This window comes from Lutra lutra, chromosome 2 (genome assembly GCF_902655055.1).
Source record: "Lutra lutra chromosome 2, mLutLut1.2, whole genome shotgun sequence".
In the NCBI taxonomy this organism is placed as follows: domain Eukaryota; kingdom Metazoa; phylum Chordata; class Mammalia; order Carnivora; family Mustelidae; genus Lutra; species Lutra lutra.
This window is the reverse complement of record NC_062279.1, coordinates 110,578,386-110,599,196: the sequence shown is the minus strand read 5'-3', so window position 1 is coordinate 110,599,196 and position 20,811 is coordinate 110,578,386.

Genomic DNA, 20,811 nt, shown 5'->3' with positions numbered 1-20,811 from the left:
GTGCCCAAAGATGCAAGTATTAGGAGGTGGGGCTTTAGAGAGGTGATTAGGTCATGAGGGCAGAGCCCTCATGAAGGACATGAATTCAGATAAAAAGTAGGTAGGAGCTCAGGAACAAAGATTCTAGAAGGGAATGTGGCCCCAAGAATGGTCCGAATGGGGAAAAAAATGAAAAGACATTTAAAGAAATCAATCAAGTTACAAGGGAGTTCTCAGATGAGCTCAGATTTCAAAAGGACATATGTAAAAGCTGGAACTAAGAGCACTAAAGCAAAGATAAATGGGGGGAAAAGGAGGTCTTAAACCTGAATGCTCTGAGGCTTAGAAGGAATTCCAGTCATCAATAGGGTTTTTTAAACTGATAACAGGGAAACCCCCCAAAAGGAAGTGAAATGGCAACTGTTTATAAAAGAACACAGAGAGACAAAAGACTTACCCAACGCCTATTTAGCCTCCATCTTCTCTAGTAAGGGGAGGATAGTCTGGAAAACATTCCTTAAAGATGGAAGTATGTTCTGTTACTAGTGGTTCTTAGTCTTCCTCTCATTCCTGAGAAGCACCAACATCTACATGGATGTAATATACACTATAATCCTTCCTGTTTCATTATGTTCCTCATTAATGACCTGATGCACATGTACCCCCCCTTTAGTAAAACCCATTCGTGTGACCAATCCAAAGTTGCTTCATCTCTGAGAGCATAAATGCTGATAGCCTATTTTCATCTATACGACCAATAGCCAATTGTCTGTGTGAACACAGACTTCCTTTTTCTAAGTTCCTTTGTCCTACAATATGTACTTTGAATTTTTCAGACCCTCAAAAACTTAACTTCATGTTTGACTCGTGGCCTCCTCTCCCGGTTTTATTCTATACCATCCCTGGACTCTGTAATTCCTCACCTCCACAATGCTCTCCTGTCTAAAATTCTAACCTTGGATCCATTCAACCTTATACCTTGTCCATTTCTATAATCAAGTGATTGAGCATGGTTGGGGAAAAAATCAAAACAACCTATAGATAGACATCATCATAATTTTGTGGTTTTAAATCTTAAAAAGAACTTTGAATTTGAATAGCAACCATTTTTTACATGTCTCTGGTCAGCTCCCTCCTCTCTTTCTAGTATTTCCAAATTTCGTGACTGTCTTGAAATCCTCTTTCATACATTTACCCCCTTTGTATCCAGGACACAGCCCCTATATCACAGAGGAAAAAGAAGTCAGGAGCAATATACACCTTCAACTTACTGGCCTGCTACCCACAGAGTGAACTACCCTCTGAGCCATCCGTACATCAATGTTCTTCCTCTTGTCTAGGCCTGCCTTCTCATGAGACCTACGTCTCATCTCTGTTGTGGTTAATAGCTGCACAATGGCCTCCAGTGGTATGGATTTCCCATATTCACACCCTTTCACGATGATTCTGGGCATGGCCATGTGACAAGCTGTGGTCAATGGGACAATAGTAAATGATGGTGGAAACGAAGCTTTGGAAAGAACTTGTGCATTGAAGTTTGCCTTTTCTCATTAGTCTTGGGAAGCTAGGACAATTACTATGTGAATAATCCTCAAGGTGGCCTACAGGATGGTGAAAGACACATGACCTGGTCATTGCCTCAGCTGATACTGAACTAACTGCCAAAACTAAGAGACCATCCTACGCCATTCAACCCAAGCCAGCCACCAGTTGACCTCAGAGATTATCTCAGCCAGCCCAGACCAAAAGCACTGCCTAGCCAACACATAGATTTGTGAGAAATTTAAAAAAGAGAGAGAGAGAGAGAAAGAAAAAAAGAAAGAAGGAAGGAAGGAAGGAAGGAAGGAAGGAAGGAAGGAGGAAGAAAGGAAAGGGAAGGAAGGAAAGAAGGAAGGAAGGAAGGAAGGAAGGACGAACCCTGTGTTGATTTAAGCCATAAAGCTTTGGGGTAATTTGTTATGCAGCAAAAGCTAATTGATACTTGCTCCATCAAGTGTGTATTCTGATTACTGCACTTTCCACCTTCCTCACTGGCTCCTTTTCCTCACAAATAAACACACTGAGGTTCCTTCTACCTTAAAACACCACCTTTGCTCTCATGTGCCAGCTACTTCTTAACCAAACGTTTTCAGAGAGCTGTGTATGTTCCTTACTTGCTGTTCAAATCTTGACATTGCAATCTGATTTTTGCTGTCATTATTCCATCAAAATTGCTTTTAAGTTTACAATGAACTTGCTAATTCCAATGAACACTTTTACGTGTTCATTTTACTTGACCCTCTCTTTTGCATATGTATGTTTGCAATATTGGAGCATGCGTTTAATTACAGCCTTACCCCCTTGTTCTCCTGAAACCTCCTAGTCAGACTTTAAGACTCAATTCAAGTATCATCATTAACCCATTTTTTAGAAACTTCACAGAACACACAAGAGTCCTTCTACTTTTCTCATGTTATTTTCATACCTCTACATTTACTCCTCAGTCTTACATTAGATTTTTGGTCCTTAGAGCACAGCATCTAGCATGTAGAAGAAAGTCAATAAATGGTAGGTTTTTTGCTTCGTTTCTTTAACAATCAAAATTCAACATCTCCCCAGGAGAAATGAGAAAAATAAAATTTAACAGAGATAAATATAAGGTCCTCGGTTTCATTCGAAAATATCAATTTCCAAGCATATTCTGTTATACTTTTATTTTAGAGATAGCTTATGTGAACAAAAACTATAGAGATTATGTGGCTTTGAGCTCCACTTTATCCAAAAATGTGACAATAGATTTTTTTTGTAAGTAGTAAAAGCTTAGGCTCATATAATCGAACCATAGTACTCCCATTCAGGAGAGCTTATCCTACACTGTAAAATCACATCTGTTCACTTTCTGAAAGCCACCTTTTCAGAGAGATGTCAACAGAGAGAGGTCTGAGCACTGTGTAATGTGGGGGAAAAAGAGACAAACAGAGTATTGGCCTTGGTGAAGAGAAAACTAAATGGAGGCATGATGGCAGTTTTTAAAACATGAAGGCCAGAGTGCCTGGTATTCCAAAGAACAGAATTAGGATCCAGAAGAATACACAGAAAGGAAAATGTCCTTCAAAGGAAAGAAAAATTATTTACCAATTAAAAATAGCTCAAGAATCAAATGGGCTGCCTCACAATGAAGGGAGCCTTCACTCATCAGATACGTGTCCAGGGAAGGCTGGCTAGCCATCTGTCGGCTTCTGTGATCCCTTCTAGATGGTTTTTCACATTTGGAAGATCTTGCTGGCTTACCATCCTGCCATTTAGCTGTGTCATGCAACACCTCATTTACAGGAGGGTTCTGTTGGTGGCATTGCTGTTTTTGCATGTTTTCTATTCCTCTGACTTATTTTACCTCCTGTAGAGCAGCACAAAATCTATTTGTCTAGCACTCACTGGAGCCGCACTGTGATATCTCTCTGGAACATTCTCCCCGGAGATGTTTTGAAGTTGTGCCAACTGCAGCTGTAGTCATCACTGTCACTTCCTTTTAGTGTTTTCATTCTATCTCTGCTCTTGGAACAGTCCCAGCAGAGGCAAAGGCGCTTCTTTTATAAACAAGATCGACACCATGCTCTCTCTTGATCCAACACAACAAAACAAGAAGGAGCTATAACTCCGAAGCTACTGTTTCCAATATCCGTGTGCTTGCCAACAACTTTTCCTTCCCAGTAACTCTGAAACACCCGAGCTGCACCCTAACTTCACTAGGCCAATGGTTCTGTTCTTCGAACAACAGTCCTTCATTCCCAGCTGCGTCCCAGGATGCAGGGAGGAGGTGGGAGGCATGAGAGTAATAGCGTTTGGACCCAGGTGGAGTCACACGTTACATTATAATTTTCATGGCTCCTTCCCAGATCGAAAAGAACGACGGTGAAATTAGGTTAGATGTGAAAGCATTCCTTAGACTAAGGAGAAGCAAGCAGCCAAACGGATTGATTTTAGTTTCACTTCCTTTCCATGGGATCCTACCCACTCCCTGCAGAAGGACTAATACTCCATGAAATGAAAAGACTCTGTATCATCATAACGATACGTGTGTATATGTGTGTATGTGTGCGTATGACCGAAGCATGATAAATGGCAAGAAAGACTTTCCGAGCACAATGAATTGTAATGATGATACACTAGTGAAGATGTCACTTGTTCTCCTTCTACATTTCTTTGTGACCTTTCAGGAAACCATAGACAAATCAGTTCTTGAGGTTCTACTCTAAGTGTCCACAATATTATTTTAGGTGTCCTGCCAAGTGTGCTAAGTGTCTCGTGGCTTCTTAAATATCAGAAGTTGTATCAGGACAACATAGTGTAGCCAAGGAATGTAAGAGTAAACATGGCAGGAGGGACTTTTACGTTTGAGTTTGAAACCTGCCAATTGTAATAACCTTGAAGTTAGGAACCATACCCATTCATCTTTAGATAGTCCAAGCCTCAACACAGCATAGGTCCTCAAGATTGTTTTCTAGAATGTGTATTTATTCAGTTCAAAAAGTTCTGATCTCTACTGCGACAAGAACAGGGAATTTCTAATTCCTTTAGATGGAATTCATAGTTCCCAGGGATTTTTAAGTGTTTTGCTTTTAAACCTACAGTTCTGCTAAATGAGGCCATTGGTGATTCAGAGCAGAGATGGAAGTCATCAAATATGCCAGAAATAATATTTAAGCCTTAGGCAGTTATTTAAAGGATCTTCAAATTGTGCAGCTGTGAAGTCTGGACTGTGCTCTTTAAGAACTGTGAGAGTCTGGGTATTAGAAAGCTATTTGGAGTCATCACTGAGGATAAGAGGGCAAGCCTTCTTCCTACAAATCACTCACAAGCAACCAGTTGGTACAGAACTTGTTGAAATTGTCTTCTAGAAACAATTAAGCAAAGAAGCTCATTAATAGATGCCTCTTTCCAACAGAAAGAAATCCTCTTCCCTGCTGCTGCTATTGATCCAAGGAACTTAGAACATACAGAAACAATGATTTGAGCTTCATTTCAGGTTAGCTATAACATAGCAAGAAATGCCTAATGGGTCGTGGGTCAGTCTATCATGACACCCAATCACTCTTAACACGCCCTGTATGTTTCAAAGTGTAGCACCCTTCTTCTGGATTTGCCAAAGATCACCATCATCCCTACTCATCAAGCACCTACAATGTGTGGGGGGCAGATACTGCCCCTATTGGTTTGTTTGATCCCTCATTCCTCCTTTTGTGCAATAAATATTCACTGAGAGTCGGCCAGAGTAAGGCACTATACCCAGGGCAGACTCAACAATTTGGTCTGAAACAAAAAGAAAGATTCCTGCCCTTAAAAACCTACCATTAAAAAAAAAAAAAAAGCTACCATTTGATCAGAAGAGATAAGCATTGAACCATATACTCAGCAATTAGTTATTTATTTTTAGGCACATGGGTTCTCTAAAGGAAAAATGAGAGCTAAAACCCCAAAGTGCTGACCTTATTTGGGGTATCTGTAAGGGCTTTTCTGAAGAAATAATGTTTTGCCTGAGATCTGAAGTAGGACAGTAATTCGGAATTTATTTCTGCTGTTGAGTCTGAGATAAAACAAAGGGGGACTTGTTCTGAGTTCCTTTTTTAAGATTTAAATTTCCAAGTTAGTGAAGAATGTTCTATATTTTCTTCCTAATTCTTCCTTTTATGATTTTGACTGGGAGTCCTCCCTTCCTTTTTTTTTTTTTCTCTTCTTCCCATGATGGCAGGAAGATAAAAAAGCAAAAAGAGGAATAAGGACAGAGAACGATTTCAACTCTACTTTTTAAATCTATGAACTAATAATTGCATCTTAATATAGCCATGTAAATATATATATATACCATGTAATATATACGATGTAAAACATGGTAGTTTCAGCAGAAAGGATAGAATCATCATTCAAAGGCTGGCAGATTCCCCAGAAAGTTGGTGTGAAATAACATGAGGACAATTCCAGCAAGAGCCTAAGCTAGGCTACAGATGAGCGTGGGCCTGTATGTGACCTGGTGGGCTTCCAGAACAGAAGAACATGAGCAGATGACTCCAGGCTTCACATGAGACCATCTCTGGGGATGACCAGAAATAACCAAGTGCAATTTGGAGGAGGGCTTCAGGTCATTGTGCAACACACAGAGAAAACAATAATAAATTTGGGGGAGATTAGCACGAAGGAGCCCCCATGTACCCACAGGCAGATGTGGTGTACAGCCTCTTGGGTTACAACAGTCCAGTGACAAACTGACTATAGCACACAGGTCCGGAATTCAGGTACCAGAATCATATTGCGTAGACTTGAGTAACCCTGTGAGATAGAGCAAGTTCATTAATTTCTCCAGATCTAAGTTTGCTCATCTATAAAATGGGGATGATAATAATTATGAGTCACAAGGTTGATGTAGGAACTAGTGAAATTATACATACTGTTAAAAACCTAAAGCTTAAACTTACATAATATTACATCAATTATATCTCACTTTAAAAAAAAAAGCCCAAAGCAATATCTGGCATTCAAATTGTATTTGTTATTACTATTAGCATTATTTTTTTTATTACTACCAATTTAGCCATGATTTGCTGGACTTTTTTTTAAGATTTTATTCATTTTTTTGACAGAGATCACAAGTAGGCAGAGAGGCAGGCAGAGAGAGAGTGGGGTGGGGGGTGGGGGGGAAGCAGGCTTCCCGCTGAGCAGAGAACCCGATGTGGGGCTCGATCCCCGGACCCTGAGATGATGACCTGAGCCGAAGGCAGAGGCTTAATCCACTGAGCCACCCAAGTGCCCCTTGTTGGATTTCTTAAACTACAAAACAAAATGAAACAAAACAAAATAAAATAAAATTTTCAAGTCTTGCACTCAGAATCTCCCACTGCCTTACTATTTTCACAAAATCACCAGTTTCCATCTAAATTGCACATATCATTATGTCACTGTCCTGCCCCAAACTCATCAAGGTTTCCTATCACTTCCTGCTCTGCTTGGCATGAAAGGCCCTTTTAATGCCAATTTCAATGTTCTTGCCTATCACTCTCTTCCACGCAATCTATATTCCAGCTGTGTCAGCAAATTCACAATTTCCCAAATGAACTCTATAGTTTCAAACTCCATGCTTTGGCATATGCTATTACAGTTGCCTGTAAGTCTTCTTTTTACTCTATTCCCCCAGAATGCTGCAGCCCAATGTGGCAAATTTTCATTGCTCCGTCAATGGTGTGCCCACCCACCACACCCTCTGCATAGCCCTCGCTGACATTTCTAAGCACAGTTAATTACTGACCCCTTAGCATTTTGAAAATACTAGAACCTACTTCATCAATATTTTAGTCTTTTCTATATATGTCCATCATCCCCACTAGGCTGTGAGATTCTGGAATATGGAGAAGCTAACATTGGTGTTGAATATATATTTTCTAAAATAAGCACTTAGTTTCCTATGTGTAGTGATCTTCAATGTCATCTTATTTGAAATTTCCATGTAAGCCCTACAACCGCAGCTACCTTCAAGACTATGAAATAATCCTGTTTGAATTCTTTCTGGGCTTGAAAATTATGATTTTTCTCAATCAAGATTCTGGAGCATTCCTCTCATTTTAAAGAATGCTGGATTGTGACAATTTACAAAACTAAGACAGACAAAAGAAAAGAGGTCTCACTTTCAAGAATTAGATCCTAGTTCGAGTATAACTTGCACTTTATAAAGTGCAAAGGAATATACAAAGATATTTATCACTCATCGTCTTAGGTAAGTAAAGGGTTAGGCTCATGGTGTTTGGGAGAATAGCCCCTTTAAGTCACAAGCCAGAGGCGGACCCTTGGAGTTCCTTTGCTGGAGGCCACCAGTTCCAGGATTTCCCAAATGGAGTGAAACTCTCCACATCTCAGGTTTGGTGCATTTCAACTCTGCATTTCTCATTCATTCAGCAAAATGTTATGTTTTTTTTTTTTTTAAGATTATTTATTTATTTATCTGAGAGAGCGAGAGCAAAAGCAGGGGGAGGAGCAGGCAGAGGGAGAAGCAGACTCCCTGATGAGCGGGGAGCCCAATGCGGGGCTCCCTCACAGGACCCCAAGATCATGATCTGAGCTGAAAGAAGATTCTTAATTGACTGAGCCACCCAGGAGCCCCTCATTCAGCAAATATATTTTTTTTTAAGATTTTATTTATTTGTCAGAGAGAGAGGAGAGCGAGCGAGCACAGGCAGACAGAATGGCAGGCAGAGTCAGAGGGAGAAGCAGGCTCCCCGCCAAGCAAGGAGCCGGATGTGGGACTCGATCCCAGGACGCTGGGATCATGACCTGAGCCGAAGGCAGCTGCTTAACCAACTGAGCCACCCAGGCGTCCCATTCAGCAAATATTAATGGGGCATTTTCTCTGCTCCAGTCTGTTTGTAGGCACTTCAGATACTGCAGTAAACAAAACTTTTGTTTTGTTTTTACAAAAACAAAAAGCTTTTACTTTTTTTTTACAAAATCAAAAAGCTTTTATAAAAATCTAAAGCTTTTACTTGGGTAATTTTATGCTAAGAGGAAACATTATGACTTGGTGCATAATCTCCTCCTAAGACCATTTCTTTCCTCATACCAAAAATAGGTTATTCTACTGATTATAATAAATGATCCTTCTTATCTCAACCATCTAGTTCTAGCACAGTAAGATCATAATAAACTAGCTCTTAAGAAATCGCCACCTTATAGGATGGGAAAGCAAGTGAGCTGAAAATGTTGGCTGAAATCCTGATTTCAGAACCACCTAGATCTTTCCTATGTTAACGAAGTTTTATATCATAGTCTTTCTTATCTCTTTTTATGATTTATTTACATTCAAGCTTGAAAGGAAAACCCATTGCAACTCTAGCCACATGCCTATATTAAAAGGGGGTTATTATCCTAAAAAGTTAAACTTTTAGCTAGCCATCAATAACAGTATGATTCTTTTCATGAACTTACTTTGGTCATAAATATGTTTTTGCTGTTGGTGGTGGTTTTTCTTTTTTTCTTTTCTTTCTTTTTTTTTTTTTTTTAGAGAGAATGAGAAAGAGCAGGCTTGCCAACAGGGTGGGGGGAGGAGGAGCAGAAGAAGAGGTAGAGAGAATCCTAAGCGAACACCACAGCCAGAGCAGACCCTGACATGTGATTCAATCTCACAACCCTGATATCATGACCTGAGCCAAAAATCAAGAGTCAGACTGTCAACCAACTGAGCCACCAGGGTGACCTTGGTCCTAAATATATTCTATTCCTCAAAATGAAGACGCTTTAAGTAGTAGTTTAAGATAACATTTGCTTTTTAAATTACAGCTGCTGTAAACTTTCTGATTTTTAGGGGCACCTTGGTGGCTGCATCTGCCTTCAGCTCAGGTCATGATACCAGGTTTCTGGGATCAAGCCCTACATGGGATCAAACCCCAAATCAGTCTCCCTGCTCAGCCTGCTTCTCCCTTTCCCTCTGCCACTCCCCCCTGCTCTTGCACTTGCTCTCTCTCTCTCTTTCTCTTTCTCTCAAATAAATAAATAAAATCAAAAAAAAAAAAAAAAAGAAAGAAAGAAAGAAAGAAAGGAAGGAAGAAGGAAAGAAAGAAAGAAATAGATGCTTAACAGTTCATTGGTTAGTCAGCTACTTATACATTTAAAATAGGATATCAGGAGCTCCTGGGTGGCTCAGTGGTTAAGCAGCTGCCTTTGGATCAGGTCATGATCCCAGGGTCCTGTCATTAAGGCCTGCATCGGGCATCCTGTTCAACAGGAAGCTTGCTTCTCCCTCTCCCACATCCCCTGCTTGTGTTCTCTCTCTTGCTCTCTCTCTGTCAAATAACAATAAAATCTTTAAAAATATAAAAAATAAAATTTCTGCTTTTTAGTTTCATTGTTTAAACATTCTGATTTTTAAATGATACTCTAACATTAAAGTTTCTGTCATCTTTTTTTTCAGTTACAGTAATTCTGAACTTTTATATTTTCATTAATGTATGTTATAAAAATTCACCTATGACATGAAAACATGAACTTTGTAAAAAACCATTTACAATAAAGATTAAAGGTGAATTGATGAGGAATTGAATTATGATTATAGGAAATATATAAAAAATACTTAACTGGGGCGCCTGGGTGGCTCAGTGGGTTAAGCCGCTGCCTTCGGCTCAGGTCATGATCTCGGAGTCCTGGGATCGAGTCCCGCATCGGGCTCTCTGCTCAGCAGGGAGCCTGCTTCCTCCTGTCTCTCTGCCTGCCTCTCTGCCTGCTTGTGATCTCTCTCTGTCAAATAAATAAATAAAATCTTTAAAAAAATAAAAATAAATTTAAAAAAATAAAAATACTTAACTATTTTCTGTAAAAAAATAAAGTACACAGTATTATCAAGATATAACAGCACAGTGCCGAAATTTATTTTTGTTGCTACTAGTCTTTTCCCACAGAGTTTAACATAGGAGTAGTTAAAATTCCAAGTGCTTCTATCATAGTTTTGTTTTATAATAGCAACAGCTACAATATGCTGTCACAGAAATAATAACATCCTCAGCTCAAATAATTTTACACATTTAGGAGAAGCAATAGAGCAATTTATCAAGCATATGAAAGAAGCATTTTACTCTTTCCTTATATGAGATCTGTTTGGTTTTATCCCAATTTAATTACTATGTTACCTAAAGGCAGTAGAGAATTTCTGAAAAAGAAAAAGGAAATTAAAAGGACAATAGAGCAATTAGGTACCATATCCTTCTAAAAATAAATAAATAAATAAAACCTTTTTTAAAAAATGCCAATTAATATTTCAAAGAATCTATTTGGATTTTAAAATAAAGAAAAAGGCAAAAATCCAAGTGGAATAGACTACGAAGAATAGTCAAATCTTTAAAACATCTAATTGATCAACTATTTTCAACAAGCTTTTGTAAATTCAAAACTTTTTTGTTTCAGATAAGCTTTACATTTGACCATCTAGAAATAGGACTTCTTATTAATCTGTATGTTCAGTGGGATATAAATCATATTAGCGTTCTATTCATTTTAGATCTGTGAAATCATAAAGATTTATTTTACAAAAAGAAATTGGTACATATGTTTATGGAAATATATTTTTGTATATGCATATCTCCTACTTAAAAACATTCGTTTATAATACACTGGTTTCAAAATAACGATGATCCTAAAACTGCTTAATTTAATGACTTTTTTTTCTATTCTCTTTTCTGCCTTGATATTTGTTTGGTTTGGGGTAAATTTCAGGTACTATTCAAATAATAAAAATAATATTAAGGATTTTTAAATATGAGAATGTTAATAATTACATTACAAATGTACTCCCCAAAATAAATATATGAGTAACACTAGCAGAGAAAACAGTGCATATGTGAAACTTAGAAAATTCATGTTTTCTTGAGTTTGTACTCTTAACATGTCAAAACTATCATGTGCAACAACAATTCATATTTCCTCTGTATTATTTATTCCATATTATGTTCATTAGTGACTGATAAACTACTCTAATCAGATTAGTGCCAAGTTTACCTGAGGTATGAAAGGTGTTATTATCATGTAATTGAACTTTGGATTTACTTAGTATTTTTTAAATTTACATCTCATAAGTTTTTCTCATTTCACAAAGTACTAACTTATGTTAATATTTTAACACAATTTAACTTAATTGAGACAGAAAGTTGGTAAATTATCAATTATAAGAAAAAGTACCTATGAGGAAAAATACAAAACTGAACATCAGATCAGAAAAGAGTGAATAGAAAAGGGAGGCTTTCCAGATTTAGCAAATAAAAATGCAGGACCTCCAGATAAATTCAAATTTCAGGTAAAAATTCATCATTTGGGGCAAGTATGGCCTATGTTATATGTGGACATACTTATGCTAAAAGGGTATTCATTGTTTATCTAAAGTTTAAATCTAACTGGGTGTTTATCTTATCTTAACTGGGTGTTTATTTGGCAAGCCAAATAAGGTGAATTTATAAGTGTTAATATACTATTTATTCCAGTTTCACCTGTTATATTCAAATGATTTCTATGTAACAAAGTCGATTTTCACATATTTAAGGACTATGTCATTCTGCTCATTTCAAGGCACCTTGCCTCTTCTAAATTTACTCAGTGTGGTTTTTTCCCTTGTTTAGGAATGAACCCTCCATAGGCACCAGGCAGCAACTTGGAGCAGAGTGGCAAGGGAATATTTGCTAGCTAATGTGTTAAATGTTCGTAGGAATGAGCCGGGCAGTGTGCTAAGTGCTATACTTTTATTATCTCCTTTAATCCTCAGAACAGCCATGTGAGGTGAAAGCTATTACTATCCCCATTTCATGTATGAAGAAACTGAGATGAGAAAGATCAAGCAACTTGATTAAGGTTGCACAGCAAGTCAGCGGGGAAGCGGGACCTGGAACTCCCACCTGTCAGAACATTCGTCAGTCCCTGTGTCAGGGCTCTGCCACCATTTCTCTTCCTGTCCCTCTTGAGAGCCTCCTGACCCCACTCACATCACTCTTGCTTCCTTAAAGAGGTGATATTTCAGGATTGTCAGATCCCGTGTGACCCCAGGTGGGTACCCCACCGTACTACTTAAGGCCATAAGAAGGCATCCCAGGAATTTCTCTCTTTTTTTTTTTAAGATTTTATTTATTTATTTGAGAGAGAGCGAGAGAGAGCCTGAGAGGGGAGAGGGTTAGAAGGAGACACAGACTCCCCGCTGAGTGGGGAGCCCAACTCGGGGTTCAATCCCAGGATTCCTGGAGGCCGAGAACATGACCTGAGCCCAAGGCAGTCGTTTAGCCAACTGAGCCACCCAGATGCTTTATCCCAGATATTTCTAAGCGCCCCTAAGATGGTGAACATCATTTGTGGGCACAGAGAAGTGCATGGAAGGATTTCCCATTTGGTTCCAAACCAGGCAGTTTGCCTCCAGCATTTAGCACTTAACCAGTAGACTCTTGTTGGAGAATATTTCCTGTCTAATAATAGTATTAACCCTTTTTTGCACTTGATATAATTGAATATTTTGTGTCTGGAATGGCCTCCCCGTCTATACATTTATAAAGTCATGAACAATATTTCTGAAGGTTTAAAGAGAGAGACCACAAAATCACTTTGTGTCCCTTGTTAATAATCTCCGTGACTCATTTTGTGCCAGAAATTCACCAGTGCACAATATAAGGCCAATAGCCAGTGGCTGGAGTTGGCTCAAGTGCCATAAGGTTGGAACAAGGACATACCAGGCTTCCTAAGTACTTCACACAAGGCTGCCAACGGATTAGCTGGGTGTTCCTGTGCCAGCTTCACTTAACAGGAACATGGCAAGTTGTGGACACTAACTGGTTCTCACAAGTATTTTGGGTGATATAAAAATACAACTGCAAGAAATAGAATTTCCCCTTAGAATGTGACCTGCTCCTATACGTACAGTGGACTTTCTAGATTTTAATGCAAGAAAGATGTTATTTTTGGTAGAAGTTTTTAAAATATATACTGTTCTTCCCTCAATGCTACAAGACTTCTATGCCTACAATAACTAAAATTAAATGCACAGTAACAGCATAGTTTTATACCCTCATCTTGTCTTTTTATTTCCCCCATCTTGTAAGTGCATAGCTTTGTCCTATGATTACCTGCCTGGACAATGACTTGTTTTTATCTCAACATCTCTTTCTGCACACTTTACATATGTATGTGTGCATGTATACACATGCCTGTGTGTGTTTGTATACATATAAATGTATGTACGTGCAGAAATGTCAAAGAAATTTAATTTCCATTTTTACCCAGGCTATAATTTCTAGGTTGCTTATATGTCTATTCAAAATTAGAAGAGTTTATGTCATTGAAATCAGAAAAATACATAATTGGACTACTGCATAGCTCTCAAATGAACACAGACCAGGTAGGGTCCTTGGGCATCAAGTCACAGATCTGAGAGCACTTGGAGGACAAGAAGAAGGTGCAAAGAGAAATGAGAGTCTAAAAGAAGAGAAGGGAATACATTCACTGGCCCCACTCAACCTCCAAATACCTTTTCTAAGCGACATCATAACCAACTGATAATAAAAGTAGCCAAAGATTATAATAAGTATGTAACTAACTCTGCCACAGCTCTTACTCTCTGCTGGGCACTATTCTAAGCCATTTCCAAATACTAACACATTTCATCCTCATGCCAACCTATGACCAATTTACCCCATTTTATCTGCTTTAATCTTTCTGACAAAGATTCTCAGCTAAATTTAAAAAAGAAAGCCTCATTTTCTTTTAATAACTGCCAAAATAAATATTTCAGAAATACTTCTTTCCTTTTCACACCTTTTATGGCTCACTAAGAAATTAGGGAACCTGTGGCCCTTTAAGTATTTTCATCAAGGAGGTTCTTTGGAAAAAATAAAAAATTAAAAAAAAAGAGAGAGAGAGAGATTCTTCGGGAGGCAACTAAGTCACAGAATCTGCCTATAGGCTGGGGATTGTGATCCTAGGTACTGATCTCACCTCTCAAATGGGAAGTTAGGTCTCAACTTGAGGGTCAAGAGAGAACCGGGGCGGGGGGGATCTTCCACAGCGGCTGTGCAAATAATCCACCTGTCTGTACACAGCTGCATTTAAGAAGTCAAGAGTGGCAAGCATTCAGAATACAAAAATAGCAAAATCCTTCCAAAATAAAAAGAAATATTTGACCTGACATCCAAAAAGGAGTTAAATAGTCTTCGTAAATTATGTTAGTGCCAACCTGAGCACTAGTCCATTGGTATTAATGTTTGACAATGTGATTTAATATTGGCCAATATCAGAGCCATATGGAAGATAATTTTATGTATGTGTTATAAATTACATACATTTCATAATTAGTTTGTCTCATGGTGTAGTAAACATAAAAAAACCCAGTAAATGATATTTGACCCACTAACACCATGTTGCCATAAAAGTAATAATTGTAACTGTCAATATGCCTTTGAGATTTACCCTAACATGACCATTAACACTTTGTTTCAGTTTTCAGCTTTCTTTGCTAGCTACTACTTAGACATTGAGACCTTTCAACACAAGTAATTGTTAAAATTTGCAAGTGATGATGGAATCGGTCACTGATTTCCCCGTTACCCAAAGCAGCCTCACTACAGAATGAAGGTGCATTTTTGCCTACCTGTTTTCACAGAATGTAAGCATAAATCTGTGTTATATTACATTACATTACTTATGTTATATTACATATGCTAGCTACATGGTTTTCTTTTCCTTTAATAGGTAATTATAAAGTATTTAATTAGGTACTGCACCCTACACTGAGTTATATTTTTCTAAGACTATATCAAGGATTTGCATTTTGAATATCACTAAACTCAAGAAGCACCTGGTTGCAAAAGCAACTGTATTAAATGTATTAATAGAATTCTAATAGCAGAATTTGTAACCTGCAAGAATTGTTTAGAGTAGACAATATTCATGGAGACCCACAAACCAAAATTAATGTGATCAAGTAAAATATTAAGAGAATAATAGGTAACTATGTTCTAGGCACTCTTCACAGCATATTCACATTGCAAATTATTTAATCCTGACAACAACACAGTGAGGTTGGTAGTACTCTTTCTATCATGTTACAGTTGAAGGAATTAAGGCAAGCAGATAGTAAGTAGCCAGGAGAAGATTCAAACTCCCAGGGTTCATGCTTTTAACCTTTACACTACTGCCTCTTGTCCATGAATTCATGCAATGCTACTATGTATGTTTTGGAGTATGAAACTGTTGGAAAATACTAGATTAGCCAAAATAAATTCCACTTTCAGATTATAAGGTTAACCTTAGGAAGATTTTTTTAAAAGATCAAATGTGGGTTATAATGGCTTCTATAAATGCCTGGGTACTTGGGAATAGAAACTTTTTAAGAACAAGGTGCTCTTCTAAGGGGAAGCCAATAAAAGATAAATAGAATAGAAAGATTAAATCGTTACATGTAACCAGGGATGAAAGTGAGGCACAAAGGTGTAGGTCTTTGAAGTATGGAGTGAGAATCTTGAATTTACTCCAGGAATAATGAGAAGGTACGTGTCAAGTAGGGTCATGACATAATGAAAAGGAACAGCCGCAAGATTTAGCAGCAGTCAGATTAAATAAGGTGCTGGTAAATTTAACTGAATGCCGGCAAATTAATAATACCAATTCTTCACTGAATTTTTTTTAATTGGATAACATTGACATGGAACGTTGTGTAATCGATCCTAAGGTATTCAATAGATCACTTTGATACATTTATATATTGTGATACTGTTGGCATTCTAGCAATATTTTATAAGACAATGTTATTGTCTATATTCATTATACTGTGCATTAGATCTGTATTTACCAGAGATTTATCTTTGTTTCTCTAAGATAATTGATAGAAGAATTAGAGACATACATTGAGCTAAAGAAGGAGGTTAGAAGGGACAAACTTTATTTGGAAAGGCAATAGTAGCAGTAGTAGTAGTAAAACATTAATTTCTTTGGCAATATATGTAGGAAATAACTTACACAATCGCTTCTTTATAAATGCCAATAATTTTGAATTTTGAAAAATACAAATGGTCAGTCATGGACTACTAATGACCTATGGCTGTTCTTTTCAAACTATAACTGGAATCAAATAACCTGGAGGGCTTGTTGAAATACAGATTGCAGGGTGCCTGGGTGGCTCAGTGGGTTAAAGCCTCTGCTTTTGGCTCAGGTCATGATCCCAGGGTCCTGAGATTGAGCCCCACATGGGGCTCTCTGCTCAGCGGGGAACCTGCTTCCCTTCCTCTCTCTCTCTACCTGCCTCTCTGCCTACATGTGATCTCTGTCTGTCAAATAAATAAATAAAATCTGTAAAAAAAAAAAAAAAGTTTTGAAATACAGATTTCTAGGTCCCAGCTCCAGAGTTTCTGAGTTAGTAAATCTGGGGTGGGACCTCAGAATTTACATATCCAACAAGTTCCCAGGTGATGCTGCTGATTCTGGTCTGGGAACCACACTTTGAGAAGCACTGGTATAGTAACAAGGGGGTAAGCACTTTAAAGCATCTTAAATGGACCACTTTGGAAACTCTATTGGTACATTATGCTTATAAAACAAAATATAATACAAACAAATGAAATAATTTAAGGGGAAAAATCCTAATCTGACTCAACTCTCAACTTTTTAAAGTACATAGGAGAGAAGAATGTGTTCAAAGACACGACAGAGATGTTATCAGCAAAACTCAGCCTCCATGGGAAACATATATAGCTTTTTTCTTTATCATTATTATGTTCAATTAGCCAACATATAACACCATTAGATTTTGTTGTAGTGTTCAATGGTTCATTAGTTGTGTATAACACCCAGTGCTCGTCACCACACATGTGTGCCCTCCCTAATACCCATCGCCCCATCCTCTATAACCTTCAGTTTGTTTCTTTGAGTCCCAGAAATTGCACTGCTAGGTATTTACCCCCAATATACATAGTTTCTTGAACAAATAAACCACAGGGAGGAAAAAAGAGGAAGAGATGTAAGAGAAAGCTTATTGATTGAAAGCTTAAAGAAAACATTAATCAATTTTGATATGTAGACAGCTTTTGATCACAATTCAAAAAATAATCTGTAAAAAATTATAATTTTCTTAAGACAATTGAAAATGTAAACTGTGTAAGTATTTAATGGTATTAAGGAACTTTTGCCAATATTTTGGATATAATCATGATATTGCAGTTATGTTGAAAAAAGATATATGTCTTTCAGGAAAAGTTGGTAAAATATTTACAAAAGAAATAAAATTTTGTCTGGGATTTGCTTCAAAATCATATATGGGTGAAAAGGCAGAGTAGCAAATGTTAAAAGATTAGCCATGACTTGAAAATCCTTTGGAGCTAAGGGATGGGTATGTGGCAATTTTTTACACTAGTCTGTCTACACATACATGTTGGAAATTTTCTATAATAAGCTTAAAGATAAATAAACCAAAATTAGAAGTATATGGCTGAAGTTTTCCTACAAGTCACTTTTAATTTTTAAATGTCTCTTGTCTTTTCCTTTTATGACACCAGGTTTTCCAGAGTTCAGCATGGTTCCTAAATTTCATCAGACAAAAGGACAGTGGGTAGAGTGACAATATAGCACGTAATGGATTTCTAATAACATGTAAGGAGAAAATAAATACCAGTCGAACACAAACTACTCAGGAAGGAGAGTCACTAAAAAAGTTGAGAGGATTCAAATATAAAACAAGAAACTTAAAATGAAAAGTGTCACATAACATGCTTCTTGATAATGTACAGCTAATTTAGGAAAGTAGGAAGTGGATTTCTGGCCCTTGATCTTCTTCACCTTCCATCATGTTATCAGAGTTGAGTTGTCCCATGGTATTCATACATTCTATGGCATGAAAGGGCTTTGTCTACATCATAACCATGCCAGAGAACACAGAGAGAATTAAAAGTTATCAGATCCATCCACAAATAACAACATTCCAGAATACCATAGGCAGAGAGCCCTTGGGAAATCTTTCATTCTTCCAAACCCCACACGTAACAGACTGTCCTGCTAATTAAATGAGGCAGATGCTGCATCTGGCCAGAGAAGGGGACACATGGCATAAACAGTCGGCACAACTACCACCATGTACCCAAGGTAAACAAACTACTTCCCTTTTCCTTCTTCCTAAACACACCTTACCTACAACTTACCTTCCTCAAACATATCATGCCTATAACTTGAGGCTACTTTAGTTCAGAAAAAAATTCTATGTTTCTTTTTATTAACAGTGACTGCCAGAATTCACTTACTTTATATGCTAATTTGATGTAGAAGGGTGGGGGGGGGAATAAATCAATCATACTTATGAACTATAACTGAATATAAATAGGTTTTATTACACTCAGATCTTACATGTCTTTACTGGGATAAAATTAGGTAAGACTGTGATTCATTATTTTACCACCTCAGAGTTTATAGCACTTTAAAGCAGAAAGGGAAATGATATTTTGCTATTTTCAGCAGGCAGGAAACTGAGGCAATAGAAGAAAAAGTGAATGACCTACAATTCTGCAGCAAGTTAATTCAGCTGCAGCACTGTCATCTTGGATGAGGGAAAAACACCACTTTATTAGTAATTTCTGCATTTCATGCTTGTTCAATGTCATTTAAATATGGAAAATAGTTAACGGCTATCTATTTGGTGTCAGGCACTCTGCTAGTCAATTATGAAGGCATTAATACTACAAATACAAATGCAAATACAAATAATAACTGATATTTAGTGATGGCTAACTATATATGAAGTACTGTATTAATTAATCTGGTTCTCATAAAAGCTCTGCAACACTAGTATTGTTTCTATTTTACAGTTAAGGAACCTGAGACACAGAGATGTTAAATATTTTGTCTAATGTCACACAGGGGGTAAATGGCAGATCCAGTGCAAAGGGGTAAATTAGACACAGAATATAAAACTGAATATATAATCTTGCTATACAAAAGGGGAAATATAAGTCTAGAAGAGGGGACAGATATATAAACAATCATCGATAATACTAACAAAGGAAATGAAATTGAAATGTGATGGAAGATTTGGCAGTATTTGGTAGTGGATATTTAACCCTGAAAACAAAAGCTATCCTTGACCTCAAGCCACTTTCCTGCATGAAATATCTCTTTAACGCTTCCTGTGTGTGTGTTAACTGCCACAGGGCTGTTGAGCGGGAGGCAAAGGTGAGAGAGATACAGTCTTGGCCCCATGTACAGACCATCGGCAATATACAGAAGGTCCGCTCTGTACAGAGGGATGACTGGGTTGACAGAGGGTTACTGTTTAGAAATAAGAGAAGTGTACACTTGGAAAAAAAAATCTTTCAGGTAAAGTATGTTTTATTCTTTTACAATTCCTGCTATAGACTTATAATTTAAAATAACCACTTTTTGGTTTACTTTGGAGTATCGTGACTGCGAAGAGTCCCTGATTTTATGTTCATATTCTCATTCTTGGGGGATGACTTCTTTTTCCTCCAAGGCTGCAAAGAAACGCCACATTTAAGTCACCTAAAACAAGATTTGAGTACTTTTTAAAAAAATTTTGTACAACATATAAAAATTAGTTATCAGTATTTTCATTCTAAGATGTACTCTAAGGGCTCAGCATATTATAATAACCCTAATCTTCAAACGTTAGTTGATGTTGTAAATGATTCAGAACATGGAATTAATACTGAATTTTGCCCACTCTTCCCTCTAAATCTAGACTGAAAGCCACAAAATTTGTCACCTTCCCTCAAGCACTCCAGCCACTTGTACTTTCCAAAGATATTCTTGGCCTTAGAGAACACACAGCATCTCTACATCAATGCCAATCGGATCACCATCACAGTTAGAACCTGAGACTTGAGATTGGTTTCAGAGCGTATTTATCTCCAAGGGCAAGAGTAGAACCTGCTTTCCATATTAGAGGGTGTCCAAATATTGGTTCAATTCTAAGATATTCAAAATGAAGGAATTCCCAGTTTTTCCACCCACTGAACACACTCCATATTGTATCTTGGTCCAATCTGTGGCCAGTAGATTTAAGGAAATTCTAAACAACACACAATTATTTCTTGACTACCAACCATGAGTAGAGCTGTCCCTGTCTGTGTGGGTCGTAGAGATCGAAGCAGACAGGGTGATATGGATGGGCATAGCCCAGCCCCAGAACGCTGCCGTTTCCGTCACACTTGGGACATCTTAAAGGAAGTCAGTCTATAGACACACTGCAATTCTGAAAGCTGTATTTCTGGCAAATACCTTAAGTGGAATCTGTTCTTGTTTGGTTGTATTGAAATAAAATGAAATTGCTTGACAATTATAAGAGGCTATAAAACTGGG